We start from the raw sequence: 27,805 nt of genomic DNA on the forward strand, positions 1-27,805 counted from the left end.
CTTGTGTAGCACGATATCTCAAGAACCAGTTGAACCTATTTCAATCATATTTAGCATGAGGGTGTACTTGGGTGATCCCCTGACACCAGTCGATTACGGTGACCTTGGGGTCAATTTCAAGGTGACGAGAGATAGTCAAGAAACTATCATTGCCACCCTGGGTTAGGCGTGATATCTCAAAAACCAGATCTTCATTTCATTCATAGTTAGCATGAGGGTGCACTTGAGTGATCCCCGACACTTTGTATTACAGATTTGTGGGGACCGGGGGGATATGTCATCTCCTGATGACTCTTGTTCACATTAAGTGGTTAGCACATTTCAGGCACTTGATCAAATGTTGCACCAACTGAATTTGCTGTGTGTATGTTGTCCTCCTCACCATCCATGAATCCTTCTTACTTCGATCGAAAAGGGGTCCACAGCATTTCAAAAGCTGTACAAACAGAAACTGCATTATTAGTTTTGGAAAACAATGGCCTTTAACTGAATTGGTTTTCTAACACAGAATATGTTCTAAAAAGTAATAACAAGCAACATGACTTGACTGGATTCTTGAATCTCAGTGAAGAGTTTTTGTTCAGTGTATGTGGTTTTATTATTATTTTCTTTTACATCAGAAAGAAGTAATGTACAAACCCTTGCACAGACCATGCATCTGTTTTGTCTTTGAAATTCAGGGTGGTTAGGTAATACGGACACATGGAGTTGGCATTTCATATTTAAAAATTTTTTCCAATACCTAGATTGATCAAAAAGTTAATCACATCATCTCTTGCATTCCAATATGTGGACATAGTAAATAAGATTTATTCTTAGTAATGGTTCCAGATGAGGATCACAGGTGATCCACACATGGTGGCCTTTGTGACCAGAGAAAAGACACTTAGACATGCACACAAGAAAAAAGAATCAACATTATACTTTAGGGATACAACTTTTTTGCAACCTCACAGTCCTGTATCATATTCTGATGCTTTTTCTAGAAAACAATGACAAACAAAGGGGTTTTTTTTTATAAAAAAAAAAAGGTTCACCCATGACTAACTTTAAATTTATATACTCTGTTGCATTTGGGTGTATTTCCCAAAAACTAAACCCTGGTTGAATAATAACACAAAAAGGGAAAAAAAACATGATGACTCAGCAATACAATCTAATCACCACTGAGGTCTCACAAATGCTAAGAATTTACTGAAAGTCAAGAGCGCTATGCAACCTTATCCATATTCAAACAGGTTTTGCATAAGACAAACATTGGTTAATAGGTGAACCTTTTTAAAGGGTAGCCCAAAACTGAGTTCAATTGAGTTACGTATGCATAAAAAATTTCTACATATGAGTACAGAAATCATCGGGCCGTTTGTACAAAAAATAGCCCAGTAGGTCAGAAGGCCCGGAAGTTAGAAAAATCAATTTGTTTTCAGCAGAAAAATCTCTGATAATAACAGTGAAAAGTAGAATGTCTTCAGCTTTAATTATAAAATAGAATTCAAAAATAAAAATCAACGCCAGCCTGATGGAAGAGCAGCATATGAGATGTACTTATTGCAGCATTGCAAGTAGAGGAACTGCACAGAAGTCTAACAACAACCATAAAACAACAGCTACATTAGCCAACAAGACATATCCTATAACACCTTTTGTATGACATTATTACTGTAAATTGTTGCACAATGTTCAGAGGCACACCATAAAACGTATTGGAATCCCACAAAAGACACATTTTCTGACTACCGGACCTGTCTGACAAACAGAGCAGAACCCCGTTTTGGAGTTGTATCCCAGGTACGTGCACCAAGATAACGGAATATTGAACAAAAACCTTGGTGTGTTTTGCGGATTTCTCATAATCCAAGTACAGCCTTAATCCAAATGCTGCACTGTAAGTCCATTGTGTCCAGGTCAAATTGATGTTTTCTTGATAAATGACTCAGCAATTAGCAAATTTTAAACATAGCTAACTAACTAGCTAACCACTTTTCTCTCACTGGCTGGTTTAAATGCTTTTCTCATCCACAGAATCTTGACTACTTGCCATGGTCAAATGTTCTGCAATGTGTACAACATTAATGTGTGGAAAACTTATGGGCAGGTGGTAAAATCAGGCCACCCTGCCAGGACTCCCTGTCTTCAGATCAGACAACTCTGACTCAAACTGCACAGAAAAATACAAGTCAAAACATCACATGTGTCATGTCAACAGCTCCTTCATCAATGACTGATGTTCAACTCACATGTAAAGAGAAATAATGTTGTAAATACAACCCAGTTCCAATGAAGTTGGGACGTTGTGTAAAATGTAAATAAAACAGATTGAAGCAATGATTGGCAATCCTCTTCAATCTATATTCAATGAATACAAAGACAGATATTTTAATGTTCAAACTGATAAACTTTAATTGTTTTTTGTACAAATTTTTGCTCATTTTAAAATGGATGCCTGCAACACTGTTCAAAAAAAGCTGGGACAGTGGTATGTTTACCACTGTGGTTACACATCACCTTTCCTTCTAACAACACTCAATAAGCGTTTGGGAACTGAAGACACTAATTTTTGAAGCTTTGTAGGTGGAATTCTTTCCCATTCTTGCTTGATGTACACTTCAGTTGTTCAACAGTCCGGGGTCTCTGTTTGTCTATTTTGCGCTTCATAATGCGCCCACATTTTCACTGGGTGACAGGTCTGGACTGCAGACAGGCCAGTCTAGTACCCGCACTCTTGACTAAGAAGCCATGCTGCTGTAACACATGCGGAATGTGGCTTGGCATTTTCTTGCTGAAAGAGACGTTGCTTGGATGTGAGCATGTGTTGCTCCAAAACCTGGATGTACCTTTCAGCATTGATGGTGCCACACAGATGTGTAAGTTGGCCCATGACATGGGCACAAACACACCCCCCATACCCATCACGATGCTGGCTTTTGAACTTTGCGCTTGTAACAATCTGGATGGTCTTTTTCCTCTTTTGTCCGGAGGACACAACGTCCATGATTTCCAAAAACAATTTGAAATGTGGACTCATCAGACCACAGCACAATTTTACACTTTGTGTCTGTCCATTTCAAATGAGCTCGGGCCCAGAGAAGATGGCGGTGTTTCTGGAAGTTGTTGATGTATGGCTTTCACTTTGCATGCTAGACTTTTAACTTGTACTTGTAGATGTAGGGACGAACTGTGTTAACTGACAATGGTTTTCTGAAGTGTTCCTGAGCCCACGTGGTAAGATCCTTTACACAACGTAGGTTTTTAATGCGGTGCTGCCGAGGGATCAAAGTTCACAGGCATTCATTGTGGTTTTCAGCCTGCCGCTTATGTGTAGAAAGTTCTCCAGATTCTCTGAATGTTCTGATTATATTATGGACTGTAGATGATGGAATCCCTAAATTCCTGGCAATTGAACATTGAGAAACATTGTTCTTAAACTGCTGGACTATTTTTTTTTCACACAGTTGTTCACAAAGTGGTGATCCTCGCCCCATCTTTGCTTGTGAATGGCTGAGCCTTTTATACCCAATCATGACACTCACAATTAGTGTCCTCAGTTCCCAAATGCTTATTGAGTGTTGTTAGAAGGAAAGGTGATGTAACACAGTGGTAAACATACCACTGTCCCAGCTTTTTTTGAAATGTGTTGCAGGCATCCATTTCAAAATGAGCAAATATTTGCACAAAAACAATAAAGTTTATCAGTTTGAACATTAAATATCTTGTCTCTGTGGTGTATTCAATTGAATATAGGTTGAAGACCTTTTGAAATCATGTATTCTGTTTTTGTTTACATTTCACACAACGTCCCAACTTCACTGGAATTGGGGTTGTACTCACTCCAGCTCGTCTGTAACAAAAGACCCCTTTCAATACATGAATTTGAAACTACTAGGGGCTTATAGTGGGTTGCTTGTGTGTATGTACCACCAACATAGGAACACGCCTGGCTGGGCACAACAAGCCACGATGCCATTGTGAATCTGTTTACATTTACATTTAGTGGAGAGAGCGAATGAGATTGGCCTCCTGGTGAGAAAAGACAGTGATCAGGAATGGGAATACCAACAACATAGAACTAGCAATGGCGATTCGTTCAAACAAACCTGCATCATCATCGATTCCAGATGCTCAACAGTTATACCCAGGTATGTCTACAATCTAATACTTTTGAAAGATTTATCAAATGTAAGAGTAATCTGTCATTTCTGTGGCTTGCACGTCTGAGGTCTGGATAGACAAAAACTGCCTGGGTCTTTACATCCGGTAATCGCAAAAGCTGTGCGTGTGCAAAAGCACCCCTCGTATCTTTAAATGAGAGTATTTGATGAATGCGGTGGCGGCTCAGTAATACCAATGGGCCAAACACATGAAAAAAGCTGGTTAACTACAACAGCAAAAGACAAAAGAGTAAAATCTAGCCTATATCAATAGACATTTTATAACAACATTTTTTATATTGTTTTGTCGCACAGCCTTGAAGGGAACGCTAAAATAGTGATTCTGCTTTTAAACTACAAAACAACTCCTTCATTGTCATATCATCAAGCTGAAGGACGTTTCATGAGTCGTATCTGGTTCTGGAAGTGTTGCTTCACAGTGATAAAACTAAATAAAAATCAAAACTTACCTGTGTGAGAAATTGCTGTGCATCGACTGGGAGGGACTGAAATCCATCTTGATAATCAACGCTTGGCCAGACGGTTTGTCTCTGCTGTTCCAACAGAACAAAAGATAATTGTGATAAAAGAAAAAAATGAAAAAAGAGATCAAAGGAATCTGAGACAGATTCACATCTCCACCATAATTTCTTGCATTCTCTCAGCCACATCTTTCCAAAAAAATTTAGGGCTCAGTCTTGACCACATATGACACAAAGGCTAAAGCCACAGACTGTATATATACTGGACAAAGTCTACAAGACATCATCCATTGGTTTTTGAACACAAATTTGGCTTTCTGCTCAAGAAATGATTCAACAATTAGCATATTGTTTATAGCAGATGATTAGTTTTCTGTCAATTATTTGCTCAGTGTTTCAGGTGCACATTTTAAAACTGTCTTAAACTACAACAGAAAGATGACTATAAATTAAAGGATTCATTTTCTGTGTCAGTGTATAGAGCTCTAGCTCTATTGTGCTTGATAGAAATTGCCTAGACTTTAAATATTCACACCATCACACTTTGATCCTTTTGGATTCTGGCTGTGATTGTTATTTGCACCTTGAGTCACTGCACCAGTTATATTAATTATATTGTTGTTAGTCGTCTTAAAGGCCTGTAGTCATTATGCTACACCACAGCGCCCTCCACTGGATGTATAATGAGCTGAGGTAAACCACATTTTGCATTTTAGAATGCCAAGTTTGACTTCTGTAGTCATTTGGTGAAAGCAACTCAAACACAATGCAGGAGTTTTATAACGCATTTCATGTCAGAGACAGTAATATTGTAATGTAAGTAATTACTTTGAAATAACAGTAACTAATAATCTATAATGTACTACATTTTGGAAGTAACTTGCCAAACAGTGCAGGTGTGCTCAGCGCAGTACGACTGAAGATGGGTTTTGTCTCTAACATTGTCTCTTACATTGTCTCTTAATTTCACCCAGACTGAAATTATACCTTTAATTGGGATTTACTTAATCCATGAAATAATTCACGTTAACCAGAAATTAACAGTTGAATAAACTCAAAATGAAGAAAATGTCATAGTTAACTTAAAACTTAAGTTAGTAGCATCATTTATTTAAAAAAAATCCTTAAGGTTTTTTTCTTCAAAGTTTACTGAATATAATCTGTTAAATTATTTTGATCTTTCGGATTTACAGTGTGGAGATGGATCGGACTATACAGAGCTGACACCTCGTACAACGTGTGTATCTCAGTGTGCACCACATGGAGCACACATGGAACCTCATGGAGAATTTTATACTTAAATTTTAACTTGATAAAAATCTGTTTCTCTCAAACAAGCAGAAAAGATCTAAGTTATTGTGTCCAACTCTAATTTGATGGGTTTTTGTTTGTTTGTTTGTTTTATAACTGATTCAGCAATTAGCAAATTTTAATCTAGCTGATGATTGTTTTTCTCTCCCTGTTTGTTAAATGCTTTTCTTATCCCAACACAATCCACTAATCGCCGTGTCAAATGTTCAGTTCTGTGTTGCAACATTAATGTGTGGACATCTTACCAGCTTCTTCTGAAACTGGAAACTCCACCGAGGACGCCACCACGGAGTGAGATGGCAGCTGCACAGAAAAACACAAGTAACATGAGGGGAAACGTTCCTGCTCATTTCACAAAATACACCTGAACTTTACAGCACAGACATTTTGTGAAATTTGGGCCAATTATTTCCACACATCAATATATTACAGATATTTTTATTGGGTTACTACATTCATGCTGAACTAACACCGTTAAGAGTCTTTTTACGCCCATCTTTGTCCACATCAAAGTCATAAATTCCTTAAGCTGTCACAAAGTAACGAGAGATGTTTACTGACACATTAGCAGTTCAAATTAGTACTTTGCAAGTGGCTCATCAGGTGCAATTGCAAAAAATATGAAGAACTTCAGAGAGTAATGAAGTCCCACTTTATGTATCTGACCCAGAAATGTTCAGACATGTAAGTGAGATTACGGACTAAAAAGTGTACAGACGTCAAAAAATCCAGCAGAGCTGAGCTGGTTAACTATGATATTAGCAAAAGACAAAAAGTAAAATATAGTCTATATCGATAGATATTTTTTAACATTTAAAAGATACATATTGTTTTGTCACACAGCCTTAAAGGGAACACAAAAATAGTGATTCTGCTTTGAACTACAAACAACTCTTCATTGTCATATCATCAAGCTGAAGGACTTGTTTCGTCATTCGTATCTGGTTCTGGAGTTGTTGCTTAACAGCGATAAAACTAAATAAAAATAATGACTTTATACCATTTGTAGATTGATTTCTCATTTGTAAATTATTAAACTGATCTTGAATTGAAACGGAAAAAATTGAAATAATGGACAAAAACGTCTTACCTGTATGTCATCTTCCTGCAGTTGGCCTGGCAGGAGCTGATCGTCATTTCCTCCAGGCCTGACGGTCTCTGCTGCTACAAAAGAACAAAAGATAACTGTAAATAAAAAAATTTAAAAATGAAGAAAAGAGATCAAAGGAAAACCAAGCTAAATTCACAGGACCATAATTTGTTGCATTCTCTCGGCCACCATCTTTCCACAAAATTTAGGGCTCACTTTTGTCTATATGCTGCACATGGGCTAAAGCCACAGATTCTATATATATTGGTCAAAGTCTGAAGTCACCCATATGTTTTCTATACAGACCCGGAACAGCAGAAATAACCCCCGTGTCTTAGTGACACCATGTAGACAGCCCCGCCTGCACGGCTTCACAATGACCCTCATTAATACATAATGGGGTAGGCCATGGGTGGCTCAGTGTGTGATGACAAAACCCTGAACACACCCCTCTCTTCAAGTTCAAACCACCATCGAAGAGACTTGCATCAATTTGGTTGTTTATTAAATCATATTTTTTGGACAGGGCAGTGGTTTCTCCTGATGATTTACTTTGGTGTGGACAATAAAAGTTATGAGCCGCTTATTTTCTCAGTAATCGAACATGAGATGGACCTAATGGATGAAACTATTGACAGCTGCTAAAAACGCTAACATACAACATAACATATGATGAGTTTCACGCAGTCTGAATATTGCAACAGAGATATTTCATGACACAGCAAGTCATATTAATCAGGTGTTGTAATGAAATACCCCAAACAAACACACGTAGCAATAACACAACAGCAAGCGGGCGCAGGACTCTGAGTTACGTTCACAGTGAGAGGAGTCGCTGGGCTCAGCCGCTGTCACTTAAAGCAACCATGCACACAACTATACTGAATTTTATGGCTTAAAACAGCTTAAACTAAGACACTAGAAGAAAATTCACCCCCGTACAGTGTTATGGAGGAGGAAACTATCTATAGAGACCAAAACTGTTTTTGTACCAGTCTGTAAACATGTTCATTCTGCTCTACAGCTGAACATTATAACACGGAGCCCTCTCCAAATGTGCTGTGTTTCAGAACCAGCCTCAAATGGGCAGTCAAAGAAGTGCAATATGTATTACTTCCGAGATGGGGTGAAAATACCCGATTGAGGTTTACGGCTTGACTAAAGCACATGGCATATCTTCATTTGTGGCGTGCCCATCTCCACCTTGCAATTGAGAGGAGCAAAATATGATAAAGCTTAAGGCACAAACATGTTATATTTGTTCACTTAATTATTCATGAGCATGTTTTAAGCAGAACATGAATAAAGCAATAAGACTGTCTTCTGTCATCCCGTGTTATAGCAGACTCAAGTGTGAGGTTTTCTGTTGAGCAAACAGATCTGTGCACAGTACATTCACTCATTAATGGTATTCATTTTACTGGATTCTCCTCTTCAGTTTCTGGTTGACTTTTCAGCTATTGGTTTTAGGATCACTGTTATAACACGATGACGCCAAGAGAACTACATCATCTGCCAAACTAACCTCATATGAATAGAACTGCAACATTTTTGTCACCGTATGCTCTCATGTGCATTTGTTTTTTCATTGGTATGGTGAAACCAGATGGTCACCTGTCTGACTCTGGTCTGTCTTCATGTCATAATAATAATAATAATAATAATAATTAAAAACCCACCTGCAGGAGTTTTTGCAGTAGGCCATGTTGAATCCTTGCTTGTGTACACTGCATTAATCTGACTTATGTTATGAGTTTTTGCCGTCTTAATGAATTGGTAGACTTTCTACAAACCTGATGATGTGTTTGGTGTCTCGTCCATCTGACTCTGCAGGACCTCTGTTGAGGAGCTTGAGGAACCATCATTTTGGGCTGCTGCTCCTCCTGCAGTCCTCCTCCTTTTTGACTCCTGTGTCACCTGAAGTCAGAAAGATACAGCAATCAACCTGTGCACCCCCCAATAAACACAGTGATTATCGTGAGAATACTACGGTGATTTACAGCATCAACGGAGTCTTCAGAGTCACTTCTTCTCCTGCCAGATTGAGGGCTGCAGCAAACAAACACAGTTTAACATTAAATCAGCCAACAAAAACTTGATCTTATGTAACAAATCCAAATACTGGTTCATACCTGGATCTTTCTGGCTGGGTGTGGCTCGTATCTTGTGGACTTTCCATTTCAGACCAATCTGAAGTTCTGTCCAACGGTTGTGTCTGAATGACATAAAAGCAAAGGTTGTCATGGTTAAATACAAAACAGGCTCCGACATGTTACTTTAGTTTTGTCAGTGAATGTGGTACAGAAATGGTGACCAACAAGTAAGTAAGGCGTGAATTTTTTTTGTTTGTTTTTCAATTAAAATGTACCTGGTGTGTGCGACATGCCAGAGTATTGCAGTGACATGCGATCATATGGGGCCATTACTGTCCATAATATCACCTTTTATCATCATTCACTTGATCTCATGAATGTCACAAATTACTCTATGAAAATTAATGATGACAACATACACACTGCAATGCAACTTACAACACCTTAAGTAACGTGACACGAAATATACAAGGACACGTCTAAAATTCTTCTCTATTACCTGTGAATAGAACGGGTAAGATAAGTAATATAAGACTGTAAATGATATTTTTTTTTTCTTGTCTACATTTTTCACAATTACTAAAATATGTTTTTTTTTTCTCCCTCTTAAGTCCACTTTGCTCTGGATCTAATGAATGCTCCCCAAGCTTTTTATTAATATAAAACTCATCTAGCTGAGATACTGATTTTCTCTCTGTCCTCATCACTCCAATTTACTTTACTATAGTACTGTATTCTACTTCATTATAGTATGTTTCCTTTGTTCTCATTTCTTCATTCAATTTTTACTAAAGGTTATAGAATATTTTCTTATAATAAATCTGAGATTCTCCCATTTTTGAATTGGGGAATTTAAATTTCCATCATTTGTAACAAAAATAAGATCTTTCATGTTCTTGCAGTTTTCTTGATTTGTCAGTAAGTTTGCACTGAATTTCCAATAATCTGTGAACTTATAGTTTTACGGCTTTTGGTTAATTTGAGATTTACTGTCCAGTGATCATTTAGAGGGCTGATGGAGATAGAGCTTTCTGAGACGTGTTTCAGGATAGAATCCGAAACAAGTCAATAATCAATTCTAGATTTGGCTTAAACCATGCAAATGGTCTTTTATCCATAATTAACTTTCTCCATACATCTATCAAGTTACTGTTTTAGATAAATTCCCCTGTAACCTGATTCTGATGTTCTTGTAGAAACCGAGGTGGTCACCTGTCATAATATTCTTTAGGAGTTAAATTAAAATCTCCTCTTTTCAATATATGTTCAGTTGGAAAGTTACCATGTTATTCATCTAGAGTATCTGACACTTGATACACAAAGTCAATTTTATGCCCATCATTATGGCCGTAAATATTTACCAAAATTCTGATATTCAAGTGCATTCTGACTTTGGACCTTTTTTAAGGTTTAAGAATTCAAGCTGCCTTAAAAATCCTCTAAAGGTTGGAGATTCTGACCTCTTGCTCTGTTGGATGCTGTCTTCTGCCACATTTTCACTCATGAACTCAACTATGTTGCTAATGTTGAAAATGCACCTTTAAAATGATTTTTTGCCCAAAAGTAAGACGGAATAAAAGGGTATCATCGCCCCCTGTCGACCAGGAGTGTGAAACGACAGTGTTGGTTACTTACAGAAAGCAGTTTCCACAGATAATCACAGAAATTTGTGACAAACTTTATCCACTTAAACCGAGCAGCTCAACCGTGTTGCTCCAACTGATTTGTTTTTAATTCTGCCAGACCTTAAGTACTCATAAAGCCAACGGCTGTGCTCTTACGTCACTGGGTGATTTATGTTGAAACCGGAAGCTTTATTCTGGAGCGGACCGGAAATAAATCGGTTCTGACCACGCTATTCGTTGTGGTGTCTTCACAATGAAAAGTGGTACCAGGAGAAAACTCAGAAAATGATTTATAATGTCCGTCAACAAGAAGATCTGAAGTTATCTGGTAATGTTGATGAGATCCGGAGCGTTTTCAGGCAAAGTTTTTAACTTTATCCCGTCGCTGACGGTCTGGAACTCTGATCTGTATATATTACTGTGTCCTTACAATCCACTGAAGCAAACTGTCGCCATCTTGCTACCCAACTTATTCAGACCGAACTTAGTTTATTAGAACGTCAACAATTTCAAGTAATAACTGAGCTGATTCTCTAATTTTTCTGTGGACTTCTGTCAGGACTAAAATGAGATAGTGGGGTGGAACACTATATGGTCTTCCATAAAAGGCTATATGTGTGTGTGTGTTTGTGTGTGTGTATGTATTGATCACTGTCTGGTTTTACATAAAAGTCTATTTCTTCTGTAAAATGCTATTTTGGGGGTAATTTCAGTTCAACTTTGAAAAAAATGGTACCAGTTTATATATACAGTGAGGAAAATAAGTATTTGAACACCCTGCGGTTTTGCAAGTTCTCCCACTTAGAAATCATGGAGGGGTCTGAAATTTTCATCTTAGGTGCATGTCCACTGTGAGAGACATAATCTAAAAAAAAAAAAAAAAAATCCAGAAATCACAATGTATGATTTTTAATAATTTATTTGTATATTACTGCTACAAATAAGTATTTGAACACCTACAAACCAGGAAGACTTCTGGCTCACACAAGCCCGTTAATTTTTCTTTAAGAAGCCCTCTTATTCTGCAGTCTTTACCTGTGTTAATTGCACCTGTTTGAACTTGTTACCTGTATAAAAGACACCTGTTCACACACTCAATCACACTGCAACCTGTCCACCATAGCCAAGACCAAAGAGATGTCTAAGGACACCAGGGAAAAAAACTGCAGACTTGCACAAGGCTGGGATGGACTACAGGACAACAGGCAAGCAGCTTGGTAGAAGACAACAACTGTTATGATTATTTATTAGAAAGTGGAAGAAACACAAGATGACTGTCAATCTCCCTCGGTCCGGGATTCCATGCAAGATCTCATTTTGTGGGGCAAGGATGATTCTGAGAAAGCTCAGAATTACACAGGAGGACCTGGTCAATGACCTGAAGAGAGCTGGGACCACAGTCACAAAGATTACATTAGTAACACATGATGCTGTCATGGTTTAAAATCCTGCAGGGCAGCAAGGTCCCCCTGCTCAAGCCAACACATGTCCAGGCCTGTTTGAAGTTCACCAGTGACCATCAGGATGATCCAGAGGAGGCATGGGAGAAGGTCATGTGGTCCATACACTGGGGGTGCTCTTCTGCAAAGGGGACAGGATGACTGCACCGTATTGAAGGGAGGATGGATGGGGTCAAACTCAAAACTCGTAGCTTAAAGCAGATAACCCGTAAGTTGGAGAGGAAATGGCGTCTCACTAATTTAGAAGATCTTCACTTAGCCTGGAAAAAGAGTCTGTTGCTCTATAAAAAAGCCCTCCGTAAAGCTAGGACATCTTTCTACTCATCACTAATTGAAGAAAATAAGAACAACCCCAGGTTTCTTTCAGCACTGTAGCCAGGCTGACAAAGAGTCAGAGCTCTATTGAGCTGAGTATTCCATTAACTTTAACTAGTAATAACTTCATGACTTTCTTGCTAACAAAATTTTAACTATTAGAGAAAAAATTACTCATAACCATCCCAAAGACGTATCGTTATCTTTGGCTGCTTTCAGTGATGCCAGTATTTGGTTAGACTTTCTCTCCGATTGTTCTGTCTGAGTATTTTCATTAGTTACTTCATCCAAACCATCAACATGTTATTAGACCCCATTCCTACCAGGCTGCTCAAGGAAGCCCTACCATTATTTAATGCTTCGATCTTAAATATGATCAATCTATCTTTGTTAGTTGGCTATGTACCACAGGCTTTTAAGGTGGCAGTAATTAAACCATTACTTAAAAAGCCATCACATGACCCAGCTATCTTAGCTATTATAGGCCAATCTCCAACCTTCCTTTTCTCTCAAAAATTCTTGAAAGGGTAGTTGTAAAACAGCTAACTGATCATCTGCAGAGGAATGGTCTATTTGAAGAGTTTCAGTCAGGTTTTAGAATTCATCATAGTACAGAAACAGCATTAGTGAAGGTTACAAATGATCTTCTTATGGCCTCGGACAGTGGACTCATCTCTGTGCTTGTTCTGTTAGACCTCAGTGCTGCTTTTGATACTGTTGACCATAAAATTTTATTACAGAGATTAGAGCATGCCATAGGTATTAAAGGCACTGCGCTGCGGTGGTTTGAATCATATTTGTCTAATAGATTACAATTTGTTCATGTAAATGGGGAATCTTCTTCACAGACTAAAGTTAATTATGGAGTTCCACAAGGTTCTGTGCTAAGACCAATTTTATTCACTTTATACATGCTTCCCTTAGGCAGTATTATTAGACGGTATTGCTTAAATTTTCATTGTTACGCAGATGATACCCAGCTTTATCTATCCATGAAGCCAGAGGACACACACCAATTAGCTAAACTGCAGGATTGTCTTACAGACATAAAGACATGGATGACCTCTAATTTCCTGCTTTTAAACTCAGATAAAACTGAAGTTATTGTACTTGGCCCCACAAATCTTAGAAACATGGTGTCTAACCAGATCCTTACTCTGGATGGCATTACCCTGACCTCTAGTAATACTGTGAGAAATCTTGGAGTCATTTTTGATCAGGATATGTCATTCAAAGCGCATATTAAACAAATATGTAGGACTGCTTTTTTGCATTTACGCAATATCTCTAAAATCAGAAAGGTGATGCTGAAAAACTAATTCATGCATTTATTTCCTCTAGGCTGGACTATTGTAATTCATTATATCAGGTTGTCCTAAAAGTTCCCTAAAAAGCCTTCAGTTAATTCAAAATGCTGCAGCTAGAGTACTGACAGGGACTAGAAGGAGAGAGCATATCTCACCCATATTGGCCTCTCTTCATTGGCTTCCTGTTAATTCTAGAATAGAATTTAAAATTCTTCTTCTTACTTATAAGGTTTGAATAATCAGGTCCCATCTTATCTTAGGGACCTCCTAGTACCATATCACCCCAATAGAGCACTTCGCTCTCAGACTGCAGGCTTACTTGTAGTTCCTAGGGTTTGTAAGAGTAGAATGGGAGGCAGAGCCTTCAGCTTTCAGGCTCCTCTCCTGTGGAACCAGCTCCCAATTCAGATCAGGGAGACAGACACCCTCTCTACTTTTAAGATTAGGCTTAAAACTTTTTTTGCTAAAGCTTATAGTTAGGGCTGGATCAGGTGACCCTGAACCATCCCTTAGTTATGCTGCTATAGACGTAGACTGCTGGGGGGTTCCCATGATGCACTGTTTCTTTCTCTTTTTGCTCTGTATGCACCACTCTGCATTTAATCATTAGTGATTGATCTCTGCTCCCCTCCACAGCATGTCTTTTTCCTGGTTCTCTCCCTCAGCCCCAACCAGTCCCAGCAGAAGACTGCCCCTCCCTGAGCCTGGTTCTGCTGGAGGTTTCTTCCTGTTAAAAGGGAGTTTTTCCTTCCCACTGTAGCCAAGTGCTTGCTCACAGGGGGTCGTTTGACGTTGGGGTTTTACATTATTGTATGGCCTTGCCTTACAATATAAAGCGCCTTGGGGCAACTGTTTGTTGTGATTTGGCGCTATATAAAAAAATTGATTGATTGATAAATTTCACACCAATTCTGGCACAATAAATCCCTTCTGAGGTTCTCAATATTAACATTAGTTATTTTCCTAATAAAATGTACAGTTTTTGTTTGGTGCACGCTGTCCACTGATGATTAAAAGCCTACAAAAACTGGCAAGTGATCACTGACATCGAAAATAAGTATTCCACCTGTTATATTCCCTATAATAATATATAATAACAATATAACAATAAATATAATATAAAATAACATTTGTTAATATGTTGTCAGTGAGTGTTGATGTGTTCATAGTTATCCTGGTTGGATGTGTGATCACAGGATATAGACCCATACAAAACATAGAGTTTATAAATTCAGTTATTTGTAATTGACCATAAGGGTTTTAAAAAATCAATATTAAAGTCTCCACAGACAAACAAAAGCTTGTTATTATTAATTATGTTGTACATGTCAGTCAGTCTATCCACAAAAGTATTGATATCTGATCCTGGAGCTCTATAAACGCAGCTTATAATTATATTTTTTATTTTTACATTTCATTTCAACTGTAACACATTCCATGATATTTTCCAAGGAAAATGACATACTATGTATAATTTCACATTGGTGATTAGAACTTACATAAAGTGCCACACCACCACCTCGTTTATCTTCCTGTTTATTGCAAAAAAATCATATCCCTCAAGCTGAACATCATCCTCTAGCTCCTCTCTCAACCAAGTCTCAGTGATAGCTATAACTGAAAATTGCTATTTGATATTCTTAAACAGTCCTGACTTTTAGAGAAATTTGTAAGGAGACTTCTACTATTAAAATGTATAATAGAAAAAGTGCCATTTATTAAAGAGTATTCCTTCAGTTTCTTTTCAGTGAAATATTTACAATTTTGAATAAAATTTTCATGAAAAAAACTATCTGGGTCAATATATTTTCAAAGTTATGAAAATTGTGTTCAGTATCTTCAAAGATTTTTAAGCTAGACTCCTGCGCAAAAGTTCCATCATCAAATGATGAAAACCCATCCATAAGGTTAGTCATTAATCTTAATTGTGATTTTCACCATATTGTTTCATTGTTTACACCTTTTTCAGTTAAACTTGCTCAAATCATATTCATCTTTAATGCACAGGGTTTTAGCCTCTTCTGGTGTCCCGTTTAGTTTAATATAAATTTTGCAATTTAATGTCCATGTGGCCTGTATCTTATTTTGCTTTTTTAGGAGTCGAGCTTGTCTTGCAAGATCTGAATTTTTGGTCAAGTGTTCATTAGTTCACTTAAGTTTTTTTGCTTGCTTGAGAACCGCAATCTTCTGTTTTCTATTTACAAACCTCAACACTGTGACTTTAGATTGCATTTGACCTCTCCAGGGTAAAAGGCGACAGTTTTCAATGTCTCCAGAGTTTATCAAAATTCCTTTAGCACTCAGAAAAGTCATCACCTGTTCCTCCACAGACTGGTTGTCCAACTCAGAGGGCTCCGAGGTTTGATGTCCAAACCCGTGATGAGGAGGTCATTTGACCTAGTCTGTTGCTCAAGGTCGGCAATGCGATTTTCCATACATTTTATTGAGTTTTCCTTCTCTTCATTTGCCTTTTGTAATTCAGCAATTTGCTTCGTTAATTCCAATATTTTTGTTGTTGTTGTGAAATAATTTTTAATTGATCCGCCATTTAACATTTTTCTAATTTCCTCCAGTTCTTCCTCCATAACCGCAGTCCCCTTTTTAGGCCCCATAATTAGAAAATAGAATAACTTGCACTCACTACCTTAATTCCGTCAATCCACTCCAGACACCAAACATAGTTGACGAGCGCCAACGGCCGTGTTCCAGCAGCAGCAGCCACGGGGCTGTCAGACCTCGAAGGTATATATATATATATATATATATATATATATATATATATATATATATATATATATATATATACACACACTAATAATAACCCTTCACACGTGCGCACATGGTCCCACATCGCCACAGCAAATCCAAACTGGATCTGCATGTTGATTTTGGCACAAGTTTTACGCCGGATGCCCTTCCTGACGGAACTCCACATAACACGGAGAAATGTGGCAGGGGTGGGGTTTGAACTGGGAATCTTCTGCACTGAAACCAAGTGCACGAACCACTTGGCCACCACTCGTTCATATAAAGAACTTTATTAATCCTGAAGGAAGTTATTTTTCCACACAGCTCAAATCTGAACAAACGTTTCTAATGATGTGATCAGACAAACAGAATAAAACTCAGTTCAGAGTGCACAGGTGGCACACGTGCATCATCTACCATGGACAGAAACATACAGAGAGACAGAGGAGGACGAGTTCATGTGAGAGGTGGTGGATGAGGAGGACCAAGAACAATCCTTCCTGATGATATTCAGCCAACTGGATCAGCAGCACTGCGTCCTGTATATGTCACAGTTTGGGACAATGTGGCCGTTCTCCGTGTTGTCCTGATATGCGAGCGGTTCACCAACAACCAGCGCTTCATACAGGTTTTCCTTTGACCTTACAGCCCCTTTCTGGATCCACTAAAGGAGTTTTGTCTGTGTGGGAGTGGAAGGTCTGTGTCAGGGCACCTTTATTGGAGGCAGTGGAACCGGCCTGTGATGATGTGACTGGAGTCTTGTCCAGGCTGGGATCAGAACACCACAGGAGTTATTCCCCCTTTGCCAGGCAAAGGGAAAATATTGCCTGTGATGTGGATGAAGTCCTCTGGCTTGACCGAGCACAAAAACATGATGATGGAGAAAGAATCTCAGTGACTTTGTGCAGTCATGTGTTTTTATTTCGTTTTATTGTTTTGTGTGTGTGTGTGTGTGTGTGTGTGTGTGGTGTGTGTGTGTGTGTCTGTGTGTGTGTGTGTGTGTGTGTGTGTGTGTGTGTGTGTGGTGTGTGTGTGTGTGTGTGTGTGTGACATTGCTGAATGAAGATAACACTTTGACTATGATCATTTTTTCATAAATGCATTTACAATCAACATTTCCAGTTCCCTCCATGCCCTGGATGTTGTGTCCTAAGTTATTTTATGTTGTGTCTAACGAATGCTCTTTGGTGAAAATGTTTTTACTTGTATAGGGTGACCTCTACTGACAAAAGACAGATGGTGCTTATGTAAGTTCAAACCATTATTATTTTATTTTATTTTTATCAGGTTTGACTCCAAGAAAAAGTGGTTGCTTTGCAGAAGGACAAGAATTTATTTACATTAAAACAACAACAATTATGAATTTCCGTCTCCTCCACACTTTGCTGTCATTGTGTCGTTTCCCTTTTCAGGATTACATTCAACTATTTTGTCTCATTGTAACCTGGAAGGGCAGCACAGTGGTTTAGTTGTTCCTGTTGCATAACAGCAAGAAGAATGTGGGGTCGCTTCCCACCTGATCCTTTCTATGTTGAGTTTGCATGTTCTCCTTGGATGAGTTTGGGTCATCTGTTGTTATGATTGACAACTCAAAGTTATGACTTGCCTGTGGAGTACCTCAGGGATCAGTTTTCATTTTGTGATGAAAGTATGAAATTTTCACAGGTACTCTAAATTAACAGATACTTCTTTTCTGAGCTGGAGGCCTCTTGGAGTTGACCTCTCATGACCTACAGGGGTCAATGAAGGTCATGAGAGGTCAGCTCCAGATCAACATCTGAAAATAAGTGTTAATTTAGAATATGTTTGTCAAATTTCATGTTTTCGTCACAAAATCATTTTTGCTGATCTGCTGCACTAAGTGTCCCAAAACTTCAAATTTATTGTGTTTGCTGAGACAAATATTTTTGCTCTGGAGACAGTTTGCAGCTGCATTTGAGATATATGACAACAGAAATGAATAAATTAAAAAGGTAGTTTGAAAATATAAATTCTTTAAATTTAATGTAATTTGTAAATCGTGATATTCGGCAGTAAGAGTCAGGAATTTGGTTGTCAGCTCACTGGTGTGCAAATGTGGTTTCCACAGTTACCTGCAGAGGGCGTTTTCCATCCATCATTTAACCCAAATTTGGGCAATTTAATAACGAGTTTTTGCCCGACAGAAAGGTCAAGATCATAAGAGTCCAAAGCCGAGTGTTGTGTTGCAGCATGCAGACTATTTTATGAACAGATCTGCTGTCAAGCAAACAAACAAAAATCTTCATTCTGCTTTTCTGATTTGGTACATTGTTTGGACACTGTGTCGCTGACACATGCTGCAGATTTTCCATCATCAACCCAGTCAGTGATCTGTTGCTCTCTGATGAACAGAAATTTCTCAGGTTGTTCACCTGAAAAGGATATTCTGTGCTCCCTGAATTAGGAATCTTGAATTCCTGTTTATAGTGGGACAAATGTTTGATTCAACTTCATCAGTCTTCAGCTCAGACTGGAAAACGTCCAAAACCTTTAGGTACGTTTCCCCAGAACATAGAAATCCACTGACACGACATAAAACAGTCATCATGAAGTTACCAGCAGTTACTATTTACTTGTGTACCTCATTCAGGTGCTGTACTCCTCCATAGTTTCTGCCCAGGTGGTCATATGTTCTACACTGTCTACCTGTCTTGCACCTGTTGTATTCTGTTATGTGAGTCTTGCACTATTTGTCTTGTCTTTTTGCGCTATTAGATATTGTTGTTTTTCATATTTGAGATCTGATTTGTGTTTGAAATGTGTGTTTTGCACTCGGACTACGTATGAAATGACATTTTGTTCATTTACACGCCCTGAATGGAGCAGAATGACAGGAAAGCTGACTTTACTTTACTTTACACCCTGTGGTAGACTGGCGTCCTGTCCAGGGTGGACCCTGTCTCTCACCCTGTGGTAGACTGGCGTCCTGTCCAGGGTGGACCCTGTCTCTCACCCTGTGGTAGACTGGCATCCTGTCCAGGGTGGACTCTGTCTCTCACCCTGTGTCTGCTGGGACCACAGAGCCGTTCTATCTTTAAGACATTTTAATTCTTCAAAGCAGTGTCCCATAACAACCAATCAAATTTAGCCCATTGAACAAAAACAAAATAAATTCATATTAATAAATTGGGAATCAGTTTATTGACAAGATTTTAACACCCTTCCTTGTTTATTCACAAGCAATTTCCACAATAAGTATTTAAAGTAATTCCAGATGTCCATCCATCCATCCATTTTCTTCCGCTTTATCCAGAGTCGGGTCGCGGGGGCAGCAGCTCAAGCAAAGCCGCCCAGACCTCCAGATCCACACACACCTCCCCAGCTCCTCCAGGGGAACCAAAGGCGTTCCCAAGCCAGCCGAGAGATGTAGTCCCTCCAGCGTGTCCTGGGTCTTCCCCGGGGCCTCATCCCAATGGGACGTGCCCGGAACACCTCTCCAGCGAGGTGTCCAGGGGGCATCCGGAAGAGATGCCCGAGCCACCTCAACTGATGTGGAGGAGCAGCGGCTCGACTCCGAGCTCGTCCCAGATAATTTCAGATGTCATTTTCCAAAACAGTTTCTGTCAGGCTGTGATGAATCCAGATGAAAGAACACAACAGCTCAAATTCAGACTTTTTACTGATGCTGTGTTCTGGGGTCAACAGGTCGGCTTCACATGATCCAAACATAATTCCATCTGTCGTCCCTTCAGGATTCTGCACAGACAAAAATAAATCCCATTAGTGATCCACCAAGACAAAAAACAGTCTGCTAAATTCTATTATGAACAACAACAACGTCATTAATTGTGAGTGACTGAGGTTGCAGAGGCGGGGCTGTGACACTGTTTCACAAACATTCTGTACATTCAGTGTCTTTGTGCCGATGTGATCAACCTGAGTATGATTTTGAAATATTTGTTCGAACACGACCCAACCCTTCAGGCTGGATCAAGTATCCATGCTGTAGTTTGCAAGGACATGCAGTAATTTTGACAAGTTCTCTGTCCTCCTCCTCCTCTGTCCAAACGCACTGCAGATTTGAGAGACATCAGTTCTTCTTTACTGCTGGACACAGTCCTGGATGTCACAGTTGGTCCACGACAAATGAAAAAACACTTGAAGCCATCACCTTCAGCTTAAATGGATCTAAATCATAGTGATCCACGCTGCTTTCTGCTATATGAGCTGTTGTGTTGTATCCCACAATGCAGTGCACGAGTCAAGATGTGCAAATCCATCTATGCCAGCTGCGTTTCTTCGTTCATTTGAATTCTTCCAGGGAGTTTTTCCTCACTACTGTTGCCAATTTTCTTGCTCGGGGGGTGGGTAAGGTCAGACCGCAGCCTTGTGAGGTGTCTTGGAGTGACTACTTTGTGATTTGGTGCGATATAAATAAACTGAGTTGAATTATTTTAATTAGGGTTGGAAAGGTGGTACTTGGGAAGCCAAATATTTTCTAAGCTGGTTCTCATTGGAAAAATGAACAAAATAGTGGCATAAAAAGTCCACCTCCCCAGCGGCGAGCACCATGTACTTGGTTACAGGGTCCACTCCACGCTCACCTATGCTGACCTCCACAGCATGCTCCATGCATGCCATGCTCATTGAGCCACAAACTCAGCAATTATATCCTTGGAATCCATCTGGGATGTGACCCCCTTTTCCACTGATAGATGGGTGAGCCTACATCATCTGTCCTGCAACGTGGAGGAGAAAAAAACGGCAGGCCAGGCGCAAGGCCTTCTGGAGGCATGAAGCCCTGTGCTGCTGTACACGTCACACAACCCATGTGACAGCTCTGCCTCCACTGCTCCATGGCTTCACTTGCCCACATGCAGCAGTGCAGACAGTGAATCACACAGTAAATTTACAGAGAGATCAAAGCAGAAGAAGAAACATACTTACAGGAGACAAAAATCTCTGACATCAGGAGAAACTGGGCTCCCAACTTTCAGACAACACATGAACTCGGCAGATCGGGCAGGTGGGGTGATCCTGTTGAGTAAGTAGAAAAGAGAAATATCATATTTTGCCAGTGTTATGAGTGTGTTTGAGGGAGCTAAGTTGGGTTACTGGTGTGCAGCAGTTGGCCAAGTGTGGTGGTCCGACTCACCAGCCTCAATGAGTCACACGTTTGACAGAGAGGTGGCTTTATTGTGCAGAGATGTCACAATGCAACCACCCTCAGAACACTGCTGTAACACTACGAGTATCCAGACTGGGAGAGCTGTCTGCAAAGACATGTTTGAATCTAGACCCTTGTTCTAAGTGGGTGGAATTTAAAAAAAACTATGTTTGAGACAGCTAGTGCCCCTAAAATGTCATGCACAAAGTTTTACTTTATACTAACAGACAAGGCAAACTCTGATGTGCTGTACCTTTAACCACTGCCCAATACAACTGGGGTGGAAATCATGGTGACATGGTAATTCGGTCAGTTCCTTGGCTTCCTCAAAGTCCGTCAAACAGATCCGACAGCTGTGAATCAAAGGAAAAGATTAACACATGTAGAGTTTGCAGGAAACAAACATTTTACATGATCATTTGTGACCAAATAGTTTAACAGTAGAACAGTGTTCCATACTGAAGGTCATTAATCAAAGGTCAGCCATTAAAACATGTAGGGTTTTGAATATCCTGATCAGAATAGATGAACTGACCTGGTGTTTATGTTGCTGTTGGTGAACTTGTATGTCTTGTTGGAAAGCATTGCTGTTTGCTGCGCACTGGAACAGCTGGCCACAGGGTGGTTGATTGGCATCTCCTCCTGTAGGTAAAGGTGACCGGTTGTTTCAATCAAACATTAAATAAAGGCTTCCAGAATAATTGAGGACATGTTGTTGCTGTTGTTTATTTTTAAAAACACTGTATTTTATCTAATATACGCCCCAGGGGTGTGTTGGGGGCATTTATTGATGATCGTTTGCATCCACGTGTGTGCTTGCATGCATGCTGTACACAGTACGGCCTCACAGTACATACGCACATGCATACTGCATGCAAGAGAAGCAGTGCAGACTTGAAACTAATGTCTTTTCTGCATGCAGTTGCTGCTACACAATTTCATAAAATGGCTCAGTGCAAATGTTGTTACTTGGCAGCGTTCAAGATAAAAGTTGTGAAAGAAGCAGAAGAGAAGGGGAAGCACCATGCTGCTCGGATTTTCTAGTTCATAGGAAACGTGCCTGGGAGTGGTGTAGGAACAAGGATAAGCTTCAAACCCTGACCAAAACAGCAGTCTGGTGAGGGGGGGCACTGCAGGCGTTTGCATGACAAGGAAGGGTCTAAAATATAAGGTCCTGTGGCTACATAAGCAGCATGCAACCAGAACAGACTTTGATGGATTTTGTGGCAATAAAGTAGGACTATTTCATTTTCATTTTACGCTGTTCTCTCCGGAATTCACAATTTCACCACCTGCAATGTGACTAAAAAAAATTCAGTGATGGGAGGGCTTTTATTAAAGAGGGAGTGTTTATGAAAGTAAATACGTTAGACTTGTATGAGTGGGCAAGAACTTCCAAATCACAAGAGATTATTATCAAACAGACATCTTACCACAATATTTATTTCACTGCTTTCCTGAGAAGCATTTCAACCCGTCACTCAGCAGTAACATTCAAACTCAAACATGATGAGTTCTCATTTTAAAATTATAAAGCCATGTCAACATTTTGGTTTAAATATTTTCTTTCAATTCTTTTTTTTTTTTAGCCTACAGTATGTGATTAAATGTTTTTTCTGGTGCCGTGCAGAAATACTTAACGTACTGATACAGATCCAACAGTATGACACTTACTTTTGGAACCACAGTTTGGTGATTTAGTAGAAATCATAAACAATACTGCTGCACACAATATGCTGAAACATTGTCATTTTTACCTCCCTGGGATGAAATATGTGGGCTTTTAGCAATCAGCATGTCTGTCTGTCTGTCCGTCCGTTTTCCCTTGTTAGCACGATATCTCAAGAACCAGTTGACCTATTTCAATCATATTTAGCATGAGGGTGTACTTGGGTGATCCCCTGACACCAGTCGATTACGGTGACCTTGGGGTCAATTTCAAGGTGACAGAGAGATAGTCAAGAAACTATCATTGCCACCCTGGTTAGCGTGATATCTCAAAAACCAGATCTTCAATTTCATTCATATTTAGCATGAGGGTGCACTTGAGTGATCCCCGACACTTTGTATTACAGATTTGTGGGGACCGGGGGGATATGTCATCTCCTGATGACTCTTGTTCACTTAAGTGTTAGCACATTTTCAGGCACTTGATCAAATGTTGCACCAACTGATTTGCTGTGTGTATGTTGTCCTCCTCACCTCCATGAATCCTTCTACTTCGACGAAAAGGGTCCACAGCATTTCAAAAGCTGTACAAACAGAAACTGCATTATTAGTTTGGAAAACAATGGCCTTTAACTGAATTGTTTCTAACACAGAATATGTTCTAAAAGTATAAACAAGCAACATGACTTGACTGGATTCTTGAATCTCAGTGAAGAGTTTTGTTCAGTGTATGTGTTTTTATTATTTATTTTCTTTTACAATCAGAAAGAAGTAATGTACAAACCACTTGCACAGACCATGCATCTGTTTTGTCTTTGAAATTCAGGGTGGTTAGGTAATACGGACACATGGAGTTGGCATTTCAATATTTAAAAATGTTTTCCAATACCTATATTGATCAAAAGTTAATCACATCATCTCTTGCATTCCAATATGTGACATAGTAAATAAGATTTATTCTTAGTAATGGTTCAGATGATGATCACAGGTGATCCACACATGGTGGCCTTTGTGACCAGATGAAAAGACACTTTTAGACATGCACACAAGAAAAATAATCAACATTATACTTTAGGGATACAACTTTTTTGCAACCTCACAGTCCTGTATCATATTCTGATGCTTTTTCTAGAAAACAATGACAAACAAAGGGTTTTTTTTTTATAAAAAAAAAGTTCACCCATGACTAACTTTTAAATTTATATACTCTGTTGCATTTGGGTGTATTTCCAAAAACTAAAACCCTGGTTGAATAATAAACAAAAAAGGGAAAAAAAAAACATGATGACTCAGCAATACAATCTAATCACCACTGAGGTCTCACAAATGCTAAGAATTTACTGAAAGTCAAGAGCGCTATGCAACCTTATCCATATTCAAACAGGTTTTGCATAAGACAAACATTGGTTAATAGGTGAACCTTTTTAAAGGTAGCCCAAAACTGAGTTCAATTGAGTTACGTATGCATAAAAAATTTTCTACATATGATACAGAAAATCATCGGGCCGTTTGTCAAAAATTCCCAGTGGTCAGAAGGCCCGGAAGTTAGAAAAATCAATTTGTTTTCAGCAGAAAAATCTCTGAATAATAACAGTGAAAAGTAGAAAATGTCTTCAGCTTTATTTAAAATAGAATTCAAAAATAAAATCAACGCCAGCCTGAATGGAAAGCATGCATATGAAGATGTACTTATTGCAGCATTGCAAGTAGAGGAACTGCACAGAAGTCTACAAACAAACCATAAACAACAGCTACATTAGCCAACAAGACATATCCTATAACACCTTTTGTATGACATTATTACTGTAAATTGTTGCACAATGTTCAGAGGCACACCAGTAAAACGTATGGAATCCCACAAAAGACACATTTTCTGACTACCGGACCTTCTGACAACAGAGCAGACCCCGTTTTGGAGTTGTATCCCAGGTACGTGCACCAGAGATAACGGAATATTGAACAAAAACCTTGGTGTGTTTTGTGGATTTCTCATAATCCAGTAACAGCCTTAATCCAAATGCTGCACTGTAAGCCATTGTGTCCAAGGTCAAATTTGATGTTTTTCTTGATAAATGACTCAGCAATTAGCAAATTTTAAACTAGCTAACTAACTAGCTAACCAGCTTTTCTCTCACTGCTGGTTTAAATGCTTTTCTCATCCACACAGAATCTGATACTTGCCATGTCAAATGTTCTGCACTGTGTAGCAACATTAATGTGTGGAAAACTTACTGGGCAGGTGTAAAATCAGGCCACCCTGCCAGGACTCCCTGTCTTCATCAGACAACTCTGACTCAAACTGCACAGAAAAATACAAGTCAAAATCACATGTTGTCATGTCAACATCTCCTTCATCAATGACTGATGTTCAGACTCACATGTAAAGAGAAATAATGTTGTAAATACAACCCCAGTTCCAATGAAGTTGGGACGTTGTGTAAAATGTAAATAAAAACAGATTGAAGCAATGATTTGCAAATCCTCTTCAATCTATATTCAATTGAATACAAAGACAAGATATTTAATGTTCAAACTGATAAACTTTATTGTTTTTTGTACAAATTTTTGCTCATTTTAAAATGGATGCCTGCAACACGTTTCAAAAAAGCTGGGACAGTGGTATGTTTACCACTGTGTTACATCACCTTTCCTTCTAACAACACTCAATAAGCGTTTGGGAACTGAAGACACTAATTTTTGAAGCTTTGTAGGTGGAATTCTTTCCCATTCTTGCTTGATGTACAACTTCAGTTGTTCAACAGTCCGGGGTCTCTGTTGTCATATTTTGCGCTTCATAATGCGCCACACATTTTCACTGGGTGACAGGTCTGGACTGCAGACAGGCCAGTCTAGTACCCGCACTCTTTGACTAAGAAGCCATGCTGCTGTAACACATGCGGAATGTGGCTTGGCATTTTCTTGCTGAAAGAGACGTTGCTTGGATGTGAGCATGTGTTGCTCCAAAACCTGGATGTACCTTTCAGCATTGATGGTGCCACACAGATGTGTAAGTTGGCCATGACATGGGCACAAACACACCCCCATACCATCACAGATGCTGGCTTTTGAACTTTGCGCTTGTAACAATCTGGATGGTCTTTTTCCTCTTTTGTCCGGAGGACACAACGTCCATGATTTCCAAAAACAATTTGAAATGTGGACTCATCAGACCACAGCACAATTTTACACTTTGTGTCTGTCCATTTCAAATGAGCTCGGGCCCAGAGAAGATGGCGGTGTTTCTGGAAGTTGTTGATGTATGGCTTTCACTTTGCATGCTAGACTTTTAACTTGTACTTGTAGATGTAGGGACGAACTGTGTTAACTGACAATGGTTTTCTGAAGTGTTCCTGAGCCCACGTGGTAAGATCCTTTACACAACGTAGGTTTTTAATGCGGTGCTGCCCGAGGGATCAAAGTTCACAGGCATTCATTGTTGGTTTTCAGCCTGGCCGCTTATGTGTAGAAAGTTCTCCAGATTCTCTGAATGTTCTGATTATATTATGGACTGTAGATGATGGAATCCCTAAATTCCTGGCAATTGAACATTGAGAAACATTGTTCTTAAACTGCTGGACTATTTTTTTTCACACAGTTGTTCACAAAGTGGTGATCCTCGCCCCATCTTTGCTTGTGAATGGCTGAGCCTTTTATACCCAATCATGACACTCACAATTAGTGTCCTCAGTTCCCAAATGCTTATTGAGTGTTGTTAGAAGGAAAGGTGATGTAACACAGTGGTAAACATACCACTGTCCCAGCTTTTTTGAAATGTGTTGCAGGCATCCATTTCAAAATGAGCAAATATTTGCACAAAAAAAATAAAGTTTATCAGTTTGAACATTAAATATCTTGTCTCTGTGGTGTATTCAATTGAATATAGGTTGAAGACCTTTTGAAAATCATTGTATTCTGTTTTTGTTTACATTTCACACAACGTCCCAACTTCACTGGAATTGGGGTTGTACTCACTCCAGCTCGTCTGTAACAAAAGACCCCTTTCAATACATGAATTTGAAACTACTAGGGGCTTATAGTGGGTTGCTTGTGTGTATGTACCACCAACATAGGAACACGCCTGGCTGGGCACAACAAGCCACGATGCCATTGTGAATCTGTTTACATTTACATTTAGTGGAGAGAGCGAATGAGATTGGCCTCCTGGTGAGAAAAGACAGTGATCAGGAATGGGAATACCAACAACATAGAACTAGCAATGGCGATTCGTTCAAACAACCTGCATCATCATCGATTCCAGATGCTCAACAGTTATACCCAGGTATGTCTACAATCTAATACTTTTGAAAGATTTATCAAATGTAAGAGTAATCTGTCATTTCTGTGGCTTGCACGTCTGAGGTCTGGATAGACAAAAACTGCCTGGGTCTTTACATCCGGTAATCGCAAAAGCTGTGCGTGTGCAAAAGCAC

At 39.2% G+C, this 27,805-nt stretch overlaps 1 long non-coding RNA gene across 1 annotated transcript; it reads left to right on the top strand.

Annotated features, from left to right (window-relative positions):
* Window positions 1–3,173: 3,173 nt before the first annotated feature.
* Window positions 3,174–26,850, top strand: LOC117523548. The gene is made up of 3 exons (XR_004564535.1): window positions 3,174–3,241; window positions 17,178–17,179; window positions 26,762–26,850. It is a non-coding gene; the product is annotated as an uncharacterized LOC117523548 (long non-coding RNA).
* The last annotated feature ends 955 nt before the right edge of the window (window positions 26,851–27,805 follow it).

Source organism: Thalassophryne amazonica, chromosome 13 (assembly GCF_902500255.1).
Source record: "Thalassophryne amazonica chromosome 13, fThaAma1.1, whole genome shotgun sequence".
Classification (NCBI taxonomy): Eukaryota; Metazoa; Chordata; class Actinopteri; order Batrachoidiformes; family Batrachoididae; genus Thalassophryne; species Thalassophryne amazonica.